The sequence below is a fragment of the Neopelma chrysocephalum genome, unplaced genomic scaffold, assembly GCF_003984885.1.
Source record: "Neopelma chrysocephalum unplaced genomic scaffold, ASM398488v2 Primary Assembly neopelma1_42, whole genome shotgun sequence".
NCBI lineage: Eukaryota > Metazoa > Chordata > Aves > Passeriformes > Pipridae > Neopelma > Neopelma chrysocephalum.
The window spans coordinates 11,350,084-11,360,053 of NW_020897700.1; positions in this window are offsets into that span (position 1 = coordinate 11,350,084).

The window sequence follows — 9,970 nt, forward strand, 5'->3', positions numbered from 1 at the left end:
CGCAATTAATCCAAATAGTTGCACTGTTCAGGGAATGTGTTCTGGTTATTAATTCCTGGTCTGCCAGTGATTTTTGAGGGTCATGCATAGTTGTTATGGACGCATAGTTAAATTATTTTTTTCAGTTATCTCAAAATAAATAATGTTTAGAGTGTTGGAATCCTTTTATTTGTGGAGACGTCTTGCTTTCCGTTAACAAAAAAGCCCATACTATTGTAACTTTTTTTTACAGCTTCAGTTATTGTAAAGAAAGAGAGCAAGGAGGTTCTTTGGAAATTGCAGTGAAATATCAATATAAAACTATTAACCAAGTTGCGAGTAACAGTTTTAATATGGGAGATTCTTGCATTTAATTCACTGTTGCAGCCATAGTAAAATGCTACAACTTACGTACCATTCTCACTGAACGTGAAGTATACGTTCAAAATACTTGTAATTAATGGATTCATGGTTTGAAAGTAAAATGAATAGTTGGTACTTAATAGTACTATTCTAATTTCTGCCTCTTGAAAACTGGTCAGAGATAAGCCTATTCTTAGTGTTTGAATTCATATACTAAACAAGAAATTAAATTACTTATAGAAGTTTAATAGATTGTAATTTAAGTTGCCAGAGCAGGATGTGCTTTAGAGTAAGACAGACAGAGGGTGCAAAAAGACCTTAAACCATTTAATTTTGTGTGCAATTATATTTAAAAAAATTACTGATTGACATATTGCCAAATATTGTCACAATAGTCAGGTTCACCTGTCAATGACTGGTTGGCTGGCCGTAAGCAAGACACCACTCTTTTAGAAAAATAGCTTCTTATCTCTATATTAATCTTTGATTTCCCAAGAGATGAAAAAAAGTAATCACCTTTGAATACCTTGGCTAGCTTGACATGTTAGTTTTCAACAGAGTAATTTTGCCATTTTCAATCAGTAGTTAGATATGTGTTGCTTTCCAACATTGAAGAGCATACTTCTGTTCTAAGAGACCTTCATACCGTATTAATCTCTCGTCCTTTGCTGGGAGGGGGAAAAAAAAGAAAGAAAAAGCAGAAATAATCTATCTTAAATCTGACTTTTTCTTCTGCTCAGACCAAAGGGTTAAATCCACAAGAGGAAGTTAGACTTAAAAGGAGAGTTGCAAGCTATTCACACTCCCTAATATTCAGTAATAATTGAGGTTCATCAACTATATTATATCTCTAAGGTAATGGAAACTCTGAACTCTCCATCTAATCAATGGCAAAAGGTAGGCACCTTACCAGACAGTGATTTAGAGCACAGGCCTCATTAGGTCTTTCTCTCCATTAGCCACACAGGGAACAATGCTAGTTTCTGCTATTGGATACCCTGCTGCATAACTTCAAGCAGTCACCTATTTTCCTTATGCAATGTAAGGGGAGAGTTACATCTGAGAACAGGATTCACTTGTATGCTGAGGCAGGTACTGTCTGGAAGTGCCATGAAGTTTCCTAGATGCCCCTCTGCAGTCTGGATTCATAGCCATGAAACAGTCCTTTGGTTAGATATCCGAGCAAAGTAAATTTTTTCAAAAAAGAGAATGTGGCAGCTTCTTTAAGCAGCTGTAGCAATCCATTGATACCTAGACAATCAGTGGTGCATCTTTCCCCTGGGAATTGGAAAGCAATTGATCCTAGAGCTTCTAACTCCTGAGCAAGTATGCAGTAGACTAGCAGAAACAGTGTTCTGAACTGAGACTACATTCCTCTTATCAGAATGCCTTTTCTTTGCATACTTTGTTTTTAACTAGAGCAATGACAAGTACCAAGGTCATTTAGATTAGCCTGGAATTAATTTTCAACACCTGACTCTTGAACATAGCCACCTCAGACTTCAAATTTTGTAATAGAACTATCTCTGGACTAAGGCTGTGATCTTGCCATTAATTGTAATGGGAGCTTTTGAGATTATGAATTTAATGTGGGCTTTTTGGGAGTAAATCTCTGTCTTTATGATGTAGTTATTAAGTTATGTAATTAAGTATTCAGCATCTATCTACACACTTCTTTTTTTTTTAATTGAAGGGAAGTGTCTTATTACTAAAAGATTCCTCTTCCTTTCTCCATTAGAGTACCTAATAACCCAGTGATAATGACAGTTCCTTAGGTAGCAAGAGATCAACAGTCCATATGCTGCTCCAAATCATGTGGAGTGCTTTGAACCTAGATATATTACTTCTTGGGTGACTATTTTAAGCCAGCAGGAAAGAGAGTTGCACCACTACAAGTGAGACTGCACTCCTGACCATGTTTTTGTTCAAAGTTGACCTGGTAAACCTCACAAGAAACTATCTCTCTTGGAGCACACTCTGAAAGTAAGATATGTAGAGATAGTTAAACAATTCCATCTACAAATGAGGTATAAAGAAACGCTTGTCTTCTAGTCTTGATTTGTGAGCACATTCTAGGGGCAGATAATTGGCTACAGCAGAAACTTAGCTTCCTTAGAACACTGGGATGAAGGACTACAAGGCAAATGCAGGGTCCTGCACCAGGGCAGGAATAACCCCATGCACCAGTACAGGCTGGAGGCGAACCTGCTGAAAAGCAGCTCTGTGGAGAAGAACCTGGGGATCCTAGTGGCCAACAATCTCTCCAAGAGCCAGCAGTGTGCCCTTGTGGCCAAGAAGGCCAGTGGTATCCTGGGGTGCATTAGGAAGAGCATTGCCAGCAGGTCAAGAGAGGCTCTAGTGAGGTGCATCTGGAGTGCTGTGTCCAGTTCTGGGCTCCTCAGTACAAGAGAGACATGGAGCTCCGGGAGCAGGTCCTTCTGAGGGCTACAAAGATGATTAAGGGACTGGAGCACCTCACTTATGAGGAAGGGGTGAGGGAGCTGGGCCTGTTCAGCCTTCAGAAGAGATGACTGAGAGGAGACCTCATTTATATATGGAAGTATATGAAGGGAAGGTGAGGGGATCTGAAGGGGATGGAGCCAGGCTCTTCTTGGTGGTGCCAAGCAATAGGACAAGAGGTTACAGGCAGAAACTGGTGTACAGGAAGCTCCACCTAAATAAGACAGAATTTCTTTCCTGTGTGGGTGACCGAGCACTGGAACAGATTGCCCAGAGAGGCTGTGGAATCTCCCTCACTGGAGATATTCAAGAACTATCTGGATGCAATCCTGTGCAATGCGCTCTAAGATGGCCCTGCTTAAACAGGGAGGTTGGACCAGGTGACTCACTGTGGTCCCTTCCAACCTGACCAATTCTATGATTCTGTGAATGCGATTCTGTATCTTCAAGGCTATGTAACATTGAAGTTGAATGCAGGAAACCCTATTTTTTGACTACTTATATCTGGTATCAGACATCTGAGATTGAACTATTATAAACTAAGTTTGGGGTTTTTGTGTTAGAAAGAAAAACTGGAGAAAAAGATCTGTAAATATATGGATTTCTTCAGAAATACTCAGTGCAGTACACAAATTATGGCATTTCAAAATTCTATAACCATACAAGCATATCAAATTTCTTTCCCGAATGGTTCTTTTCAAAATATTATACCAAAAGAAGAACAGATCTTTTGCAGTTCTTAAATTATAGATTAATATTGGAGAAAAATTAACTAAACCCCTGCTTAAATTCAGAAATATAATGTTTGGAAAATAATTGAAAAAAACCAAAGTTACTGTATGAGTTTGTGCTGAAAACCATAGACTCCTTAAAAGTTCTTATTCTTTTCCCAGTTAAATACTCTTGTTGCTTTTAGATACTCGAATCCATCAGGATGGATGCCTCTACCCATTCACAAAGGCATAGTCTCATTTACAGTCATAGTTCAACGTCATTTGGAGAAACAAGTAAGACAGCAATGTGCATCTGCCTCAGGGTGGGAACAACAGATCTTACTGAAGCTGGATATTCATGGGATAAGTACAGACAACCTTCTTGGCAACTTATGAACATTGCTCATAACTTTACTTCATCTTGAGACGCAGTTCAGTGCCAGTAGTTTTCCTTGTTTAGCTGATAGATATTGGCTCCTCCCAAATTAAGTAAAAGTTACTACATTTGTCTGGAGGAAAAAAGGAAACATTTAAAACTTGCAGTAGTTTGTTCAAAGAGTAAAGCCTTGAAGATCTTTAAGAAAAAGTGTCCGGCAGTGCCTCTAGGCTATCTCCATGCTAAAACAGATGAAAGAAGAAAAATGGTACCTGGAGAGAGGCAGAAACATTCTTTGTAGCCTTCTTGCCTATAATGCATTTATATATGCACTTCTCTGATGTGTATTCACTTATCCTGGATGTTTTGCATTTAAGATTAACTCCTCAGGGAAAAATGAGAGGAATTGGGAGAAGATGATTTTAGCATGAAGAACTTGCCAACTTTTCTTCAAGTTTAGGTGCTATACTTGAATGTTGTACTGAAAAAATATTAGGATATTATTTGTTCAAAAGCATAGATAGTATTAGAAGATACAGGAAGCTCCTATAACAGAACAAAATAAGTGATGTTTGCTGGGCAAAATAAATTGAGGGCCATAGCAAAAACTGTCCTAGCAGATGCAAACAGTTTTTACTTCTCTGTTACACAAACAGTATGATTCCTAGTACCTTGCTACAAGCCTTTGTCAGCTGCATGTATATATGCAGCACTCCATTTTAATTAGCCTGAAGATTCAAGGCTTAGAAGAAATAGCAGGGGGTTCTAATTACCTTCACAAACTAGTGATCTGCCCAGAAAATGAGGAATGAATAAGCATTAAGCAGTCAGAGGCCAGTATTTAATCACAGAGAGAAGCAGGAAGAGTGGAAGATAAAGAAATGCAATTTTCCCTGACTTGGCAGGGCCTTGAAAATTAGTAAAAATAATCCTTCTTTAATAAAACACACCAATTCTAGATATAGAGATTTATTATTTATTCTTATCAGTAGTGTTTGACTAGATATTTTAGGATAATTTTTTTCTCATATCTATGCCACATTTCTGATATTTTTATTTTAAATGTGTTTGTGCCTGTTTAGGCATCAGTAGAATTTCTTGGAGGACTCTTATGAAAACAGTGTTTTCCAAGCATTGCTTGTAATTTCTCTGTCCAAGTTCCAGGGAAATAAAGACTACTCTTTCCTTCCCTTGAAAAAAATTATGACATTGGGATTTAAATCATTGCTATTCACAAACTGGCCTTGACAAAAAAGGCTGAGGATTATCTCTTTAGTAACTTTTGAATCAAAGCTGCATTATTGATATGAAGCTAAAAAGGCTTTGCAGTTCATTATGTAATTAAAAGCAACTGTTATTATGGAAATTTTTCAGAACAGCTGTTGTATTGGAAGAAAGGTTACACTCTTCGCTATCAGTAATCCCTTTAAATCTCTGACATGATTCATAGCTCCTCAAACAATGCCGGTAAATTAAACAAAACTGGGTGGATTCCCTATTTATTACTTGCACCCTTATCAGCAAGAGAGAATGCAATAACAGAACTCGAATTGGCTAATGGAAGTAATGTGAATGTCCCATTTTATGAACTTTATTTCTATTTTTGTCTTCCACAGTACTAATTTCGCCCAAAAGTGTTGTCCAGCTTCCTGACTGGCCTGAAGAGCTTATAGCTACTACTTTATTCTTGAACCTTAGTCAAGGATAACAGTTTGGAAGGAAAGGATGGGTCTTGCTGGGTTTGATAAAGGCTAGAGACAGTTTTGATGTAGAAGAGCTTTAGCTCTTTATGAATTTCTGCCTTTCCTTGTGAAGAGTCAAAAAAGATTTTTCCTCCTGGCTGGAAGGAAGCAGTGTATCATTATTGCAGCTGAGGTTTTCATTTCATTCCTGGCTTTCAAGCCAGGGAGGGCTTTGGAAAGTGGAGAAGGACCAGCCAAGATTTTTTTTTTCCTCAAGGGGTAAGAAGGAAAAGGAGCAGAAGGAAGCAAAAATAGAAAACAAATGCAGTCTTTAAAGACTAGAATTGGTAAAAGACTTGCTGGGTTTCAGAGCATATAAGATGTAGTGTATTTTGTAGAGTTGAGGAAACTCAGAAACAAAGAAGCCTTGGCTTGTATAGAAGCGAGAAGATCCTTCCTTTTCAAAGCCCAGTTCCTGGGGTGGAGTAATCACATGGAACAAATGCTGGCCCAGGGGCTGATTGGCGGAGAAGCGGCGCGGCAGGACGGGCCTGCCGGCGTCCCTTGGCCACAGGGAAGCCGATCCAGCAGCGCGCCCTGGTGGCAGCGCGGGCGCACGGCAGGCGGGGCTGCAGCGGGCGGGACACGAGAGCGCTGGACTCTGCTCAGTCACACCACGGCAAGCCACAGCCAGGCGCCCGTGTGCACCTCTGGATCCCTCGGCACAGGAATACAATGACAAACTAGAGCGAGTCCAGTCGAGCTCCACCAATATATTTAGGAAGCTGGAGAACAAGATGGACGGCGAGAAGCTGAGAAAGCAGCGTTTGCTTAGCAGAAAAGAAGGGCAAGGCTTTCTACGCTTCTCTGATTTCTTCACCTGCTTAAGGAAAGGGAAGGTTGTTAAGAATGCAGAGGCTCTTCTCAGAGGCCCACAGCAAAAGACAAGAGGCAACACAACACATTCAGAAAAGGATCTGAAAAGAGGTTAAGCACAGGAGAAGGCTGTCCAGGGTGCATGTGAACTCTCCACCCTTAGAGAATACTCCTGGGAAAAGCGCTATGGAAACTGATCTCACTTTGAGTACTGCCTTGCTTTGAGTGGAGTGTTGGATTACGTGAACAGTAGAGTTCTCTTTCTGATCTGCTTGTTTTCTGTGATTCTGAGATCTACACTAGCTCGTCATCAGCCAGATTGCTCTTGCTGTGGTTCTGGATTCTATGTGAAATTCTTCATGTTACTTAAACAAATGTCAAATTTTATTGTACACGTTTTGGACATTATTTTTTTTCCCCCTTCTGATAACAAAATACTGTATCTAACAGGTGTTGGCAGAGGACTGTCAATAAAGAGTTGCTGATTAAACTGCTGCAACAGTAAGGGATGGGCTTCTGTGCAATAAAGTTTCTCATGATTTGTGAAGTGGGGAGAATGTTGCTTTGACAACAAGTTTATTTGCCAGGGTATAACTTGATAGAAGGTGATGAGGAACACATTTGACAGGAGTACTGGAAAGTTAAAAAGGACAAAACCTTGCCTTTGGATGCACTTTTTTCAGTGTAAGGATTGACAACACTGCAATACTATGAATGATTTATTCCTTTCACCTTTGGGTATTTTGAACTGTCTTTACAACATTTCACCCTTTGCCTTCAGTTCCCTCGTGCAGACTTCATAAATGGTGAGATTTTTGTAGCTAGAGTGTGGCCCATCAGAGGCAAAGGAGGGCTGCTGATAAAGTAGTTGTGGACTGTACTTGTTCTACTACCCATCTTAAGTCAGATCTAATGGAAAAAGAAGTTGCATAAACCCGTGAATAAAAGTTTAATCACTGTAAAAGGTTTTAGACACTGGAGTAACTAGGAAAATGTTAATGTTGATTACTACTAAATAGAATCTTGTGAGAAAAACTGAAAGAACTGCATAAAATAAAACAAAGACAGCCTCCCACTGGACTTCAGAAGCACACTGCATGCGGATATATAGGATTTATATCCACAAATTAGATTAATAATATCTGAATCATGAAAGTACACAGTAAGAATACCAGCTACAGTAGTCTTAGCTTTTAGCAGACTGCTGCCTTGAAGTGTAGAGCCCCTGGACACTAATTGTAATAGTGGGGAACTTCCTCTATGGCTCAAGAGAGATTATATAAAATATTTACACGAACAGAATAAAAATTGTTGAAACTCACAGTGGCCACGAAATGTCTTATTTGATTTTTTTTTTTTTCAAATGGGGAAAGACCTTGCTTTGTCCATCTGTATGCTGATTTGCCAGAAAGGAAAAGTACAAACTATGACAGAGGAAGGGATTCAACCACTAAAAAAGAGTCAGTGATACCATCTAAGTAACAACATTACTTAGATCATTATCTGGGGGGAAAATCGTCTTGAGAATCATCCATCTGTAAAAGTGTCTGTCCAAAGTAACTTAAAAACACTTCAGCTACTGCTAAATAGATTTTGCCATCAAAGATGTGAAAGAAGCTGACTTTCAGCCTAATATTCTCTGATTTGGGAGCACTTTAAGAAAAATAGGTTACTTTCTTGTAGGAGTTGAAGTTTTTGAGTCTTCATTTTTTCTTTTTTTACCTTAAGAGAGAGTTTGCATCTCTGTAGCTCAGTTAATTCAGTATGGCTTCTTTTCAGAAAGGGATTTGCTTTAATGAAGTGCATTTGCAGTGATCTTTTTGCTGAACTCTCTCAGGTGTCAGGAAACAAAAGGTTTTGGGCTCTTCTCTGGAACCTTGTCAACACTCCCGATTTTCTGGCCTGCAGCAAGAAGCAAATAAAGTCAGTGAAGTTTTCCTGTAATTGGCGTAATATGTTCCCTGTGGATAACATATCCAAACAGGTGGGCAGCATCCTCTTACATCAGCTGTATAATCCAAACAGTCTCCAAACAAAGGGTATGATGAATTATGTTGTGAAGAGACATGTCTACCAAGGCACCCTGGGATTAGTGTTAGAACTGGTCTTATTTAACATCTTCATTAATGATCTGGAAGAGGGAATAAACAGACCGTTAATTAAATTTGCAGATATTACTGAGAAATTATTCTGAGATTCCATCTAGACTAGAAACAAAGGCAGACTAAAACCAAAGACAGGTATTAAGAAAATAAGAGTAATTTGTGTAAACAGTTTCTCTTTGTCTGCAGCCACATATGGGCTATCTTACTGATTTTTATTGCATATGTGTGTATAATTCACACACTTAAACACTGTTTATTTTACAGTTAAACACTCAGTAGCTTGAGAGACCTAACAGCTGCATAGGATACAGGGTTTCCTTGTTTTTAACAGGGATAAGGGGATAAGGTAGTAGAAACAGTATGTTTTGGTTCTTAGTGGGTGAAAAGAATACACTATGGTATATCTTCAGACAAGGTCTATCCTACACATTTACCTGCCAATATCAGTATACCTTTTGTCAATATAGTCATTTTTGACCATTTCTAAAGTATTGAACAGAGCTGACTAGTGTTTGATAGACCCCTGTACGGCCACCCCAACTTGATACTTGTAACTATTTTTTTTTAATTTTTTGGATGGTTTAATTCACTTTATATTTTTACAAGTAGCTTTTAATCAAAATTGCATGTGGTCTAACAATGTCACAAAACTTGTTTTATTATAAGGTTTTCTAGAAATGGTGGGAGTTTTTTTAATTAATTATCCTTTAATTCCTTACTGAATTTACATTGTGTCAGCAGTTTCATGATTTCGATAGAGTTCTGTATCAATCTATCCATGCTGCAATCACCAATATAGTCTAATTTCACTTTTTAAATTTATTTTTAAAATAAAAATGAAACTCATTTCTTATATGCCAGTTTTATACAAGGTCTTGTAAAGTACACAAAAGAATAGCTGTGATCAGCAGCTCTAAAAATCAGGCATGTGCAAATAACACAGAATAAAAATCTGCTTGATTTTTCAGAAGTTGTGAATGTTCTTCATGTGTAATGTTCTGTATGGGCTGTGTACAAACAAGGTGTGTTCCCTACTCCTGTCAGTGAGACAGAGCTGTCTAGACCACAGTAATGTCGGCTGCGTGCATTTCACTTGAAAAAGTCGGTTGTTTCTGTAAATCATGGATAAATCTGCACAGCATGTGTTAAGCTGGAAATAAGCAGCATTTCTGTAGGACACAATATTGCAGTTTTTGTGGTGCTTGGAACTCTCTTTTAGTTCTTAGTGCAAGCACAGCAAGCAGGCTCCTGATCCAGCAGCGCTCTCAGGAGGAAGCTGGCAATATAGCAGACTCTGAATAAGTCAAAAACTAGAAAAGTATTGCTGCAAGTGCATCTGTCAAAACGGGGGATGCAGGAGAAAATGAGGTGGTGACAGGTTCGGCAGAAAGAGAAATAGCATAATATGAAGTGAGT